The 13,787-nt window shown below is 44.3% G+C and overlaps 1 protein-coding gene across 8 annotated transcripts in view; it reads right to left on the bottom strand.

Moving 5' to 3' along the window:
• Window positions 1–13,787, bottom strand: part of LOC144124691 (uncharacterized) — a 202,869-nt gene that overhangs the window by 152,909 nt on the left and 36,173 nt on the right. The window contains exon 3 of one of the 8 annotated variants that reach the window (XR_013313255.1): window positions 3,524–5,000. The exons of 6 other annotated variants lie outside the window; for them this stretch is intronic. The gene's annotated coding sequence lies outside the window, so the exon portion shown is untranslated. Of the gene's footprint in view, window positions 1–3,523; window positions 5,001–13,466; window positions 13,487–13,787 lie in introns of those variants that run through there. One more of the 8 variants, XR_013313261.1, reaches the window with a different exon arrangement.

Raw genomic sequence — 13,787 nt, 5'->3', positions numbered from 1 at the left:
AAGAAAATCAGGACCGGAAAGAGAAGGTAATGCTAACTTACAATAAGTTCGCATAGCTGGCCGCCTTTTTGCATGGGACACTGAAAGCGATGATATGGTTGAGATAAAACCAAATAACGACGAAGAATCCAGCTCAGTCCGCAGAACCACGCGATCTCATCAAAATTAACCCTTCTAAACTTAAATGCGCGAAGTCTTGTCAACAAGGTGGAATGCCTGGAAGCTTTATTGATAGCACTGAGTCCGGACGTGGTCACTATATCTCAAACGTGGCTTCACTCTAACGTCTCAGATAATGAAGTTGTTCTGCCAGGTTATGCTATTCTGCGCAAAGATAGAGCATAGAGAGGAGGGGGTGTGGCTATTATCTTGAGGGATGATTTATCTTTCATGTCTATGCCTGATGTACCGAATGTCGAAAGCATTTGGTGCAAACTAAACAAAGACGGACACGTCCTGCACGTAGGCACTGTCTATAGGCCACTAAATGCTGATCCAGAGTGCAAGTGTGCAACCACAGCAGTCAGAGCAATGAACATCAGCTTCCCAGCAGATAACAGCGCGCCACTGGAGAGTACTGAATCTTCATTTCTCATGTTATCTCGCTTGGCAAAGACAGTCAAAAGATTCTAGGCTGGTCCCTTGATGTTACTGAAGCAACGGTTCTATTATACCAGCTGGGCACAAGGAACAATATTCCCTGTGTGGAAATGTGCCTGACACTGTCGGAGAACATCGATATTACGGTTTATGCAAATGGTCGACTTGTGCCTCGCACTGTCTACGCCGGGAAGCAGATCACTGAGAAGTCCTTTGATGGCTTAAAAAGCCTGATTAGGTACATTTAAAAGCTGAAGTTGTGCCAAAGATTTCCTGCCAGAAAGTATACGCGAAAATCTCTCATTGTCAGTGGTAACAACAAAGGAAGGTGAAATGTAGAGGCGCAACGCATGCACTATGTTGAGCATTAATGCTACATGAGCCCAGTGCCGAACCTTGGACAAACCTTTTGCAGTGGAAAAAGAAGCACAAAGACTGCAAGAAAAAGCAGAGGGCTTGCTTGAAGTCTGATGTGTCGCAAAGTCATTCGGGCAACTTCAAGGCAAGAAAAATTGAATGAACAGTTTGATTTGATGAAGAAAATGCTTAGCAAAATAACTGAAGAAACACTTGACAGCATTAGACGTTTTTAGCATACCGTAGACGTACTACCGGAGACGTATACCGTAATACCGGATGCCTGCTACGCATGCGCTCACTTTACCGGAACGTCCAGGCGTTTGAGACGTACTCCGCAGACGTATGGGGTCTGCCGTCCAATTTACCGGAATCTCGCAGTCACGTGTGACACGATCGCCTCAAGGGATTTGTTCGAAACAGACAAGACGAAACAAGCAGTTTTTTTTTTTTCAGTACCTCACGAGATTTGATCCAAAGAGACAAGACGAGCCAAGCTGAGCCTTAAAGCGTCCCGAGATATCCGAGGCGTGAATATATCCCCAGTATCCCGAGGTGCCGAGGGAAGGAAGGCAATGGCCGCGTCAGACGAAGCTGCGCGTTTGTCTCGCAGTATAAAGCGCAAGCGCTTCTACGTGGCCGACGACATACTTATTTTAAAGGCAGTCTTGGAGATAGACGCCATGCGCGATGGCGCAAAATGGGCCGAGATCGCCACGATGCTGTTAGCCGCTACGGGAAAAGATTTCAGCGCACGAAGTGTAAAAGACAGGTTCGACCTGATTCTTTTGAACTTTGTTTCAGACAACTTGAAGAAGTGAGTACTTTAAATCTCTCCTGAGCAAAACGCTTGAGTACACCGCACTGCAAATCTGCTTAAAGATGCTGATGAAGGCACTCTATTAATACTATATAGGTCTGGAACAGAAGAAGAATACTCGAGCCGTGAAGTGCTGCTCCAGGAAGTCAGCGACGTGGCGCAGGAATGCCACTACAAACCTCGCGCAGTGCAGCGCTGAGTATCGGCGCCCTGCAAAGACAAAGAGGCTGCTCCGAGCAAGGATCAGGGACACCAGCGTTCCACTGTGCTAGCGGACATGGAGGCCTTCGCGCAGGACTTTACGGCCCCACCAGCTGCATGTGCCACCACATGCGATAGGCAGCTTTGCCTTGGTAAGACTGCGCTACCTTCTGCTGTTGTCCGTAAGCAGTTTTGTGCCCACGTGATGTAGGCAGCACATGAGACACGATAGTCTTGATTTATATAATCACTGGCTCCGACTGCATGATGCAATGCTTATCATGTAAACTGTACTGTTCGTACACGCATCCATTCTACTCTATAGGCTAAGCGTTGCATCTGTACCTTTTGCCGAATAGTAGTCATCGGCATAATAGTGTTGAACAAGGAGCCAGAATAAATGCTAGGTGATCCCAAGATTGTTTGCTTCATTTCTGCTGGTGCACTTTCCTGACATTGAATGCAGAGCTAAAACCAAACATTGTAACAAAGGTCCTGTGAGACAGTTCTATCTACTACACCATAAGCTACAAACAGATGTCCTTGCATCAGCAGATGGCATTATATGTACTGGATCATTTATGCCCTTTGAGCAAATAATTCCAAGCAGCTGAAGGTGGTAGAAATTGTGCTTGTGTTTCGTTCTGGGTTCGCAGAGCAGCTGAAAATGGCACAAGAACACTAGCCAAGAACACAATAGTGATGGACGGTAGCAATGTCATTTTGCAGTGCTAGCGTCCTTGTGTAATTTTCAGCTGCTCAGTCTGATCCTACATGCATGTTGGTTAACAGTGGTCCATGTCGTATATGCTTCTTCCATTTCAGACTAAAATGAGCCGCCTTCGCCGACTCAAGAAATTTTAGAGAGAATGATCTCAAATAATTACTCTGATCTCGGCAGCCCTGGCCATGACGCAGAGAACTCAGTGGTTGGTAAGTGACCAAGACTAGCAGTATTCATTTTCAACATTTATTCATGTTGAGCACATTAGTACATAAGGACAAAATGTTATGTTCTTTCTTGAGTCATTCATAACTATTAACGCAGCACATAAAGTTTAATAAAAAAAATGGCAGCAGTATTCGGCATTCAACTTACAACATAATAGGGTGTGTTCACTGACTCGCAGTGCCCACCGTTTAGTTGTTCGAGGAGCATGGCACAAGGCCACGCACACATCTGATTTGTGGGGTATAGCCATGGACAGCGTCTGCATTGTTGTCTGCAGCTATTATTCATTTGGTGTAGTATTCCTGTGTGCTTCCCTGTGTGCTACTGTATAAAAGGGCTACATGACTAGCCACGCAACCTCTTTTGCAATGTTTGTGCGCATTTCATTTCTGTCTGAAACCTTTGTCATTTACTTTCTTTTTTCGCAGCTTTCTGGAGTTCCCGGCATAGGGCTCTCTGGATGGGTCGTACGTTGAACTTGAGTCCCCCAGTAACAATTTACCAGCAACCTACTGCAACAGTTATGACTACTAATCACTGACACTGCAGGCGGTCTGCGACAACAAGCGTAGGTTTGTTAACACTTGTGTAGGTTGTTCGAGCAAGATCCATAACTCAAGAGTGTTTGAAAATCTTCGCTCCTCAAAAAGCTGCCGGCAGTATGTGAAGTGGGCAATATCATGTTCTGGGGGTGCAGCATACTCAACGCGTCAGTACTTGCTGATACCATTCCAGGATTATGGGGCTTTCGATGCAGCATGGGGATCTTAACGCCAAATTTTCTGAAACCAAGGTTCTAATTTAAAATGCTTTCGGAATTCTGAAAAAACAATTTCGGCAATTAATTTTTCTGGAGCTTCACTCAGCTGGCTGAACAAATTCATTACGGTATGCTGCATCCTCCACAACATATGCATCGACTCAGGAGGCATACAGCCAGATGAGCCAGAAGACTTGCCCACAGATGTACAGTGGATGGGCACAGACGATGCCGACAGTGAAAAGGAAACGACTGAATAAATGGTTTTATGCAGGCTAGGAGAACTCAAGCGCGAGAAAGTTTTCGAAGAAATAATAAGAGGCAGAAAGTGACGTGCTGCATGCCGAGACCAAGATGTCCTAACTTAGCCCACAGGGCAAGAAAAAAGTGAAGACATCTGTATAGAAGTGCCGTAATTGCTGTTTTTCAATTTTTTTTTCTGTAACAGCATTTTAGAAGCCCATTGACAGTTTCTCATTCGTACATAGCCATCTTCGATTTTCAATTTGATCAAAGGCAGCAACCTTTAGAACAAGTATCAATACACTATTTCTTTTCAGAAAAATTTACTTTCCTTCACTACATGGCTTCAACTTGAACTCCAAGCACGCGTTTCAGCAATGCCATTTTTATTTTCGGCGCCTCGCTCACTCCTAGTGCGTTTCTTCTTTGTAGGCTTTTTTTCTCTTCCTGCTGCCGCCTTTTTTCCGCTTCTCTCTCACTCCATTTTCGCTTATTTTTCTCTATTAAAGCTTCCATTTGCTATAAAAATGCTTTCATCTCTAGCAGCCTGGCACTGTTTGCCCTTTGTGCAGCTATTTTTTTTTCTTCCTTCGGCTGTGGATGCGCTCCCTGCAGAGCAAGCATCATCTTGATCAGCGCTAGGCAGTTCCTCTGGGGTGCTGCTGTCTTGTGTGCTGCTGCCTTGGGTGCTGCTTCCTGGGGTGCTTTCAGTGTCGTTTGGTTTAAATTTTTCGTAAATAATTCCGCTGCTGTCTCTAATTTCTTCTGAGTCTAAGCTATCATCAAGCCATCTAATTTTTGCGAGCTCATCCTCAAAAGGATCGTCGCAGGGAGAGTTTCCAGATTTTCGGTTCTGCTGGCTGGTTGCACTTTTTCTTTTTAGAATGGTTTTGTACCGGGTGCAGCACTGTTCTCCTGCCTGAATTATGCCTAGTGTTTCCGAAATGTTTTTCCAATGGCAGCAAAAATTTTTTTTGCCTTCAAATTTTTTATAAATCCGATCTGAGGAAAGTACTGCTCATAATAGTCTAACATCATTCTTGTCTTGCCGCTTGTCCACTCGCAACCTTGAGATGGAAAGAAAATAAGAAATGCATGCATGAAAAACTGCGAAATGTACGAGGTGTTGAAACAGGTGGGAGTGGAAACAGAGGGAAAAATGGTTGGGGCTTAACTGTGGTTAAGCCTGGAAATACAAGCAAAAGCTTTAATTATGTTGTAGTTAAGCTTGGTTAATCACAGTTGCAAGAGAATTGTTGACACAGTTAATGAGCTGTAGTATCACTCATTATTTTGCAACTTTATTGCTACAAAGATTGCCAGATGGCCGGTGAAGAAGTTTTTTCGGCTGGATGATCAGACTCAGCCTGGTTCCGAATGTACTATGTGCGTGCACTGCACGCAGGTTCCTCGGCGTTTTCCCCCATGCCGTCTGTGCTCGCATGCCCCGCCAAGCCAGCTCGTTCTTCCTCAGTCATTGCCGCTAGCTTCCCGCGCTTGGCGTTTCAGACCCTCTCCAGTGAAGCAGTTTGCCGGGCGCTATCCGTGGCGTGGTCAGAAGCCGCTTTCCGATGACAGCTCAAAGCCTCTTACGCAACGCTAAGAGAAGACGGCCCGGCCTCGCTCTGATGCATGGACAAGCTCGCACTCACTAGGGCAGCGTGACGCTCCTCTTAGCCAGGCGCGCGGCGAGTCACGAAAATTTTTCCTAATCTTCCTGCATACATGATAATACCTCCAGCTAAGAAGCGCAAAGTACGATGCAGCACAAGCGGAATTGAACAGCGCAGCGACTTGCAGTGCAGCGGTGATCAGAACGCCAGTTTTTCAAGCTTGGAAGATACGCAATGCAGCCTAGACGACATGAAACGTGTTCAAATGCCGGGGTCGTAGAAAAAAATGATCGCTGAAGATGGAGGCGACAAATTCATCGCATTCTAAACACTCAAGCAAAGGTAATAAGCACCTTAACTTCTTTCTGATTCAATATCATATAACTGTAACCTTGTTCTTTATTGCAGGCTGGCTCTGACTGCATTAATTTCAAGGATTTTTAGCATCTCTTCGACACAGAAAAGAAGGCACGCCTAAAAGTTGTCCCAAAACTTACAGCTTCACATGCGAACCCTGGAAAGCTGGAAAAAATGAATGTCCGGCTGGCAACTCAGGTGCATTCATAAGCTCCAGTGCTTTTTGTTCATTCTGGCTGTCTTTGCATATTTTAAGCATTTGTAACTGTTAATCAAGTTTGAAGGCCTTGAAGAGTAGAGTGCAGTGCAAGGTCCAAATCTTGCGAACAAGGCACTTGTGTTCACGCCAAAGGAATATGTACGCCGTGGAAGCAGCCTCCTGGCTATTGCTTTGCAGATAAGGAAGCGCCTGTGGCTGTTCTGCATGACTTTCTTTACAAATGCCACAAAATGTTGGCTGGGCCTGGACTGCAGCCTGTGGCTATGGTTTGTGATCAGGGCAACTAAAACGTTTATTTGTTTTCAAACCTTGTAACCCCTGAAAAGCTCTACTTAAGTGTCAATGGTGAACCACTTTTTTTTATTTTTGATGCACCACACTTGCTCAAGTGCTTGGGCAATGTGTTTTCAATTGCAACTTCAGAATAGGCAGTGACACATTGAAAACCTCGTACATACGACAGGCTTATGAGACGGATCGAGAACTGCAAATTCGCTCCATTCCAAAGCTGAGTGCTCGGTGCTTTAATTTGAGTTTTGTTTCTAAAACGTCTGTGGAACCTGCAGCACAGGTGTACAACAACCATTGCGCTGCTGCATTATGCACGTTGGTAACATTCCAGCAATTGCCACCAGAGGCTACCCACAGGCCAGATTTGTCGAGAAGACAGACAGAATCTTTGACAGTTTAAATAGTTCACAGAAGCGAGGAAAGTCTCCATATGCCTATTCAATGTGTGCAGGTTCTGCGCATAAGGAGTTTTTGCAGGAGTGCACTGCAGTTTTCCAAAGTATCAAAGTGTTAGGCTGTGCACGACAGCCTCTTTGCATCTGTGGCTTCTGCCAGACTATGAGGGCATTGCTGCTGACCTGTCGGTGCTTACCAGACGTCTGAATCAGGACGCACTTGAAAACACCTTTGCAATTGTTAGATCAAAATCTGGATTGAACAGCAACTCGTCTTGCCGGCAGTTTCAGGCATCTTTAAGTTAGCAACCTTTTCAAACTGTCGGAAAGCAGCAACTCTGCTGAAGGCATGTCTAGTCTTCTAGCCACTCTCCCAGTTTGTTTTTCTTTATCTGCTCCTTCTCTCTGTCCAGCTACCACATCTTTGCCAGTTGTAGTTGAAGTTTTCCCTTCTTATTATCCGTCTCCGGTTGCAGAGAACAACATTGTCTATTTTGCCGGCTGGCTTGCATATAAGCATATGAATGGTCACAGAAGTGCTACAAGGTCGCATAAGTGAAAACTGTGGCTAGAAAACGCAACCTTTGCCGATCAGAACCAAGTTCTCTTGTACTTAAGCATGCAAAAAACCTGGAGAAGGTGACTTTGGCAGCCTGTCGGTTCCTGCACCCTCCTTTGCAGCATTCGTCAATGCTTGCAAACAACATTTTTTTACATCTGCCTCCAATATTGTGGGAAAAGAACATGTAGGGCATGACCTGATTATGTTGCTTCATGCAAAGATAGAAAAACCGCCGACTGCATGTGGTGATAAAGTTTATGATGGTTTGTTTGCCCTGTTCATCAGGGTGGGGCTGCATTGGCTTGCACGCAGGAAAAATCTTGAACACCACAGTGCAACTACTAAACGGAAAGCTACAAAGCAAGCAATGAGGCCAAGCACTTGAAAAGGGTGCAATTCCCAAGCTACTGGCTGAATGTTTTCGTTGGTGTGCTTTATCACTGTATTTGTTTGGCTGGTTTAATAAACCATCAATATGAAAACAATACTTGCCCTACACTTTTTTGTGAACTCTGCACATAAGCCAGTGCTTTGTGGATCATACCTTGCTATACTCAGAGACAAAGTACCTACTTGTAAGGGTACTTGCACCAGTATTTGTGCTGCAAATTATGCATGCTTAGCCTGTGTCTGGAAGGGTTGCTACCTTTTTACGCTGCCTTCTTTGCAAGCCACTTTCATTGGGCTTCCAACTGCTCATAAAGAACGACATGACTAGCAGGAACTCGAGCACGTTTGACTGGCAAAAGGTGGCACGCGTTGAAAGGCAACAACCTCCAAAAGATGCGGGCTTGAAAATGCAGATCCTACAAAAAGACTGGTTTATAATTCGCTTCAAAAGCATGCATAGATGTGACGTCATTTAACGTCCCACACTCACAGAGTAACATAAAGTAAAGAGTGGACACTCGGGCCCTTTCGCGGCGAAGTTAGGCGTTGTGCCGTGTCTGCCAGATAACGCTGCGCAAACAAATAAAATAAAAAAGTGGGTTCATTATGCGAGTAAATACGGTACTTGTAAGGGTACTTTCACCAGTATTTGCGCTGCGAATTATGCATGCTTAGCCTGTGTCTGGAAGGGTTGCTGAATGAACATGATATGTAAGGGTAAGTGGGCCAAAGCAAACATAAGCAACTACCGTCTCATAACAGTGATGCAGACTATAAAGGACAGACTGCAGGCTTGGGTGGAGAACGAAGGGGTGCTAGGAGAGCTACAAAATGGGTTCCGAAAACAAAGGAGGTTGGAGGACAATCTGTTTTCATTGATGCAGTGTATAGAGATTGCTGAAAAGAAACACAGGCCCCTATGGCTAGCATTTCTGGATATTAGGGGAGCCTACGACAACGTTATTCAAGAGGATTTGTGGGGCATACTGGGTACATTGGATGTGGAAGATGGAGTAATTAATCTTTTAAAAGATATCTATAAAGGTAACAGAGTGCCCATAAAATGGGAAAAAAATGTATCAGGGCCTATAGATATACAGCGGGGGCTTAGGCAAGGCTGTCCTCTGTCTCCTTTGTTGTTCATGTTGTACCTGCAAAGGTTAGAGACCAAAATAGGGAGGAGCAGACTAGGCTTCAACCTTTCTTTTTTCAAGCAAGGTGAATGGATTAAACAGTCATTACCGGGACTAATGTACGCGGATGATATACTGCTAATGGCTGACAACAAAGAAGATTTGCAGAGCTTGATAGGCATTTGTGGTGCAGAGGGAGAAAGACTAGGTTTGAAGTTTAGTTTGCTGTTTTTCAATTTTTTTTTTTGTAACAGCATTTTAGAAGCCCATTAACAGTTTCTCATTCGTACATAGCCATCTTCGATTTTCAATTTGATCAAAGGCAGCAACCTTTAGAACAAGTATCAATACACTATTTCTTTCCAGAAAAATTTATTTTCCTTCACTACATGGCTTCAACCTGAACTCCAAGCACGCGTTTCAGCAATGCCATTTTTATTTTCGGTGCCTCGCTCACTCCTAGTGCGTTTCTTCTTTGTAGGCTTTTTTTCTCTTCCTGCTGCCGCCTTTTTCCCGCTTCTCTCTCACTCCATTTTTGCTTATTTTTCTCTATTAAAGCTTCCATTTGCTATAAAAATGCTTTCATCTCTAGCAGCCTGGCACTGTTTGCCCTTTGTGAAGCTATTTTTTTTTCTTCCTTCGGCTGTGGATGCGCTCCCTGCAGAGCAAGCATCATCTTGATCAGCGTTAGGCAGTTCCTCTGGGGTGCTGCTGTCTTGTGTGCTGCTGCCTTGGGTGCTGCTTCCTGGGGTGCTTTCAGTGTCGTTTGGTTTAAATTTTTTGTAAATAATTCCGCTGCTGTCTCTAATTTCTTCTGAGTCTAAGCTATCATCAAGCCATCTAATTTTTGCGAGCTCATCCTTAACTTAACTTTCTTTCTTAACTTCTTTCTGATTCAATATCATATAACTGTAACCTTGTTCTTTATTGCAGGCTGGCTCTGACTGCATTAATTTCAAAGATTTTCAGCATCTCTTCGACACAGAAAAGAAGGCACGCCTAAAAGTTGTCCCAAAACTTACAGCTTCACATGCGAACCCTGGAAAGCTGGAAAAAATGAATGTCCGGCTGGCAACTCAGGTGCATTCATAAGCTCCAGTGCTTTTTGTTCATTCTGGCTGTCTTTGCATATTTTAAGCATTTGTAACTGTTAATCAAGTTTGAAGGCCTTGAAGAGTAGAGTGCAGTGCAAGGTCCAAATCTTGCGAACAAGGCACTTGTGTTCACACCAAAGGAATATGTACGCCGTGGAAGCAGCCTCCTGGCTATTGCTTTGCAGATAAGGAAGCGCCTGTGGCTGTTCTGCATGACTTTCTTTACAAATGCCACAAAATGTTGGCTGGGCCTGGACTGCAGCCTGTGGCTATGGTTTGTGATCAGGGCAACTAAAACAACAGGATAGATAAGCGGGCGAGTTGGTGATACATAATGCAAAAAAAACATTGGGTCTAAAGTAGCGCCTGCGCTTAGTGATATTTTTCTGTCATTCGTGGATAGAGCTATCCAGAAAGATTTGTGTGGAATGCCGTACCGAATTTTCAGATACGTCGATGATTTTTTAATCCTCATTGAAAAAACGGACTATGCTAAGCACATGTCTACAGTGTTAGAAGCCTTTAAAGCTAATGCACGGGGTTTACAGTTCACCACTGAGGTACCGGTCGATAACCAGATACAATTTTTAGATTTATGTTTGACTGAGGGGAAGGGACACATGTGTTGGAATTACGCGCCACGTGCCAACAAACCGCTGCTGAACTATAAGTCACATCATTCTAAGGTAGTGAAATGTGGAATTGTTCTTTCATCCTTGTCATCTGCGTTGTCAAAATCTTGTCACCATGCTATGCAAGAAAGCTTTGATAATCAGGCTAAGAGACTAAAGGAAGCAGGATATCCAGCTGAGCTTATCACTTTGGGTTGCAATAAAATAATTAAAAAGCTTAAAGCGCCGACATTGCTGCCGTCTTCACAGAAAGAACAGAAACGGAAAAAGTTCGCAGTCCTTCCCTATGTACATCGCCTGTCTCATGGTCTTAAAAATGTGGCCCATAGGTATAAAGTTGATGTGGTTTTTTCGGCCCCGAATAAGCTCAGTAAAATTTGTTCAGCAGTAGAAAATAAGTCCCGCAACCCCAAGAAATCTGTAGCGTCCTGTGGTGTTAAGCACGCTAAAAGTTTTGTGCCGTGCTCCAAAGGGGTAGTTTATAAAATCCCCCTATCCTGTGGTCAGATATACATTGGGCAAACGGGACGTTGTATTAACACACGACTCGGAGAACATCTCAATTCATTAGAATCTAATCGCTCCACTAATCTAGTTGATCATTGCCGAGAGTGTCAATCATGTTTTCCGTCCTTGCATTTTACTGACATTTTGTACAAACACCCCGACCAGTTGATCAGGGAAATTATCGAGGCGTATAACATGACAAAGAAACCAAGATTATGTGTCAGCCAACCATCCCTGCTCCTGCGTGACTGTGAGGTTGCATATCTGGATATCACATAGTAACACATGCGTTCTGATTTTGTGTTTTTTTCGTTTTCTGTTTCCTTTTATAAGTGTGCTTCCTGTGATTAAACTTTAGTTGAGAGTCAGCGCTTGTTCCTGTGTATTCTTCGTCTAGTCCCCGTTTGTTCGCGCTGTTTTTTTTTTTTTGCAACTAAAACGTTTATTTGTTTTCAAACCTTGTAACCCCTGAAAAGCTCTACTTAAGTGTCAATGGTGAACCACTTTTTTTTATTTTTGATGCACCACACTTGCTCAAGTGCTTGGGCAATGTGTTTTCAATTGCAACTTCAGAATAGGCAGTGACACATTGAAAACCTCGTACATACGACAGGCTTATGAGACGGATCGAGAACTGCAAATTCGCTCCATTCCAAAGCTGAGTGCTCGGTGCTTTAATTTGAGTTTTGTTTCTAAAACGTCTGTGGAACCCGCAGCACAGGTGTACAACAACCATTGCGCTGCTGCATTATGCACGTTGGTAACATTCCAGCAATTGCCACCAGAGGCTACCCACAGGCCAGATTTGTCGAGAAGACAGACAGAATCTTTGACAGTTTAAATAGTTCACAGAAGCGAGGAAAGTCTCCATATGCCTATTCAATGTGTGCAGGTTCTGCGCATAAGGAGTTTTTGCAGGAGTGCACTGCAGTTTTCCAAAGTATCAAAGTGTTAGGCTGTGCACGACAGCCTCTTTGCATCTGTGGCTTCTGCCAGACTATGAGGGCATTGCTGCTGACCTGTCGGTGCTTACCAGACGTCTGAATCAGGACGCACTTGAAAACACCTTTGCAATTGTTAGATCAAAATCTGGATTGAACAGCAACTCGTCTTGCCGGCAGTTTCAGGCATCTTTAAGTTAGCAACCTTTTCAAACTGTCGGAAAGCAGCAACTCTGCTGAAGGCATGTCTAGTCTTCTAGCCACTCTCCCAGTTTGTTTTTCTTTATCTGCTTCTTCTCTCTGTCCAGCTACCACATCTTTGCCAGTTGTAGTTGAAGTTTTCCCTTCTTATTATCCGTCTCCGGTTGCAGAGAACAACATTGTCTATTTTGCCGGCTGGCTTGCATATAAGCATATGAATGGTCACAGGAGTGCTACAAGGTCGCATAAGTGAAAACTGTGGCTAGAAAACGCAACCTTTGCCGATCAGAACCAAGTTCTCTTGTACTTAAGCATGCAAAAAACCTGGAGAAGGTGACTTTGGCAGCCTGTCGGTTCCTGCACCCTCCTTTGCAGCATTCGTCAATGCTTGCAAACAACATTTTTTTACATCTGCCTCCAATATTGTGGGAAAAGAACATGTAGGGCATGACCTGATTATGTTGCTTCATGCAAAGATAGAAAAACCGCCGACTGCATGTGGTGATAAAGTTTATGATGGTTTGTTTGCCTTGTTCATCAGGGTGGGGCTGCATTGGCTTGCACGCAGGAAAAATCTTGAACACCACAGTGCAACTACTAAACGGAAAGCTACAAAGCAAGCAATGAGGCCAAGCACTTGAAAAGGGTGCAATTCCCAAGCTACTGGCTGAATGTTTTCGTTGGTGTGCTTTATCACTGTATTTGTTTGGCTGGTTTAATAAACCATCAATATGAAAACAATACTTGCCCTACACTTTTTTGTGAACTCTGCACATAAGCCAGTGCTTTGTGGATCATACCTTGCTATACTCAGAGACAAAGTACCTACTTGTAAGGGTACTTGCACCAGTATTTGTGCTGCAAATTATGCATGCTTAGCCTGTGTCTGGAAGGGTTGCTACCTTTTTACGCTGCCTTCTTTGCAAGCCACTTTCATTGGGCTTCCAACTGCTCATAAAGAACGACATGACTAGCGGGAACTCGAGCACGTTTGACAGGCAAAAGGTGGCACGCGTTGAAAGGCAACAACCTCCAAAAGATGCGGGCTTGAAAATGCAGATCCTACAAAAAGAGTGGTTTATAATTCGCTTCAAAAGCATGCATAGATGTGACGTCATTTAACGTCCCGCACTCACAGAGTAACATAAAAGTAAAGAGTGGACACTCGGGCCCTTTCGCGGCGAAGTTAGGCGTTGTGCCGTGTCTGCCAGATAACGCTGCGCACACAAATAAAATAAAAAAGTGGGTTCATTACGCGAGTAAATACGGTACTTGTAAGGGTACTTTCACCAGTATTTGCGCTGCGAATTATGCATGCTTAGCCTGTGTCTGGAAGGGTTGCTGAATGAACATGATATGTAAGGGTAAGTGGGCCAAAGCGAACATAAGCAACTACCGTCTCATAACAGTGATGCAGACTATAAAGGACAGACTGCAGGCTTGGGTGGAGAACGAAGGGGTGCTAGGAGAGCTACAAAATGGGTTCCGAAAACAAAGGAGGTTGGAGGACAATCTGTT

This window comes from Amblyomma americanum, chromosome 3 (assembly GCF_052857255.1).
Source record: "Amblyomma americanum isolate KBUSLIRL-KWMA chromosome 3, ASM5285725v1, whole genome shotgun sequence".
NCBI lineage: Eukaryota > Metazoa > Arthropoda > Arachnida > Ixodida > Ixodidae > Amblyomma > Amblyomma americanum.
This window is presented reverse-complemented; position numbering and strand designations above follow the sequence as displayed.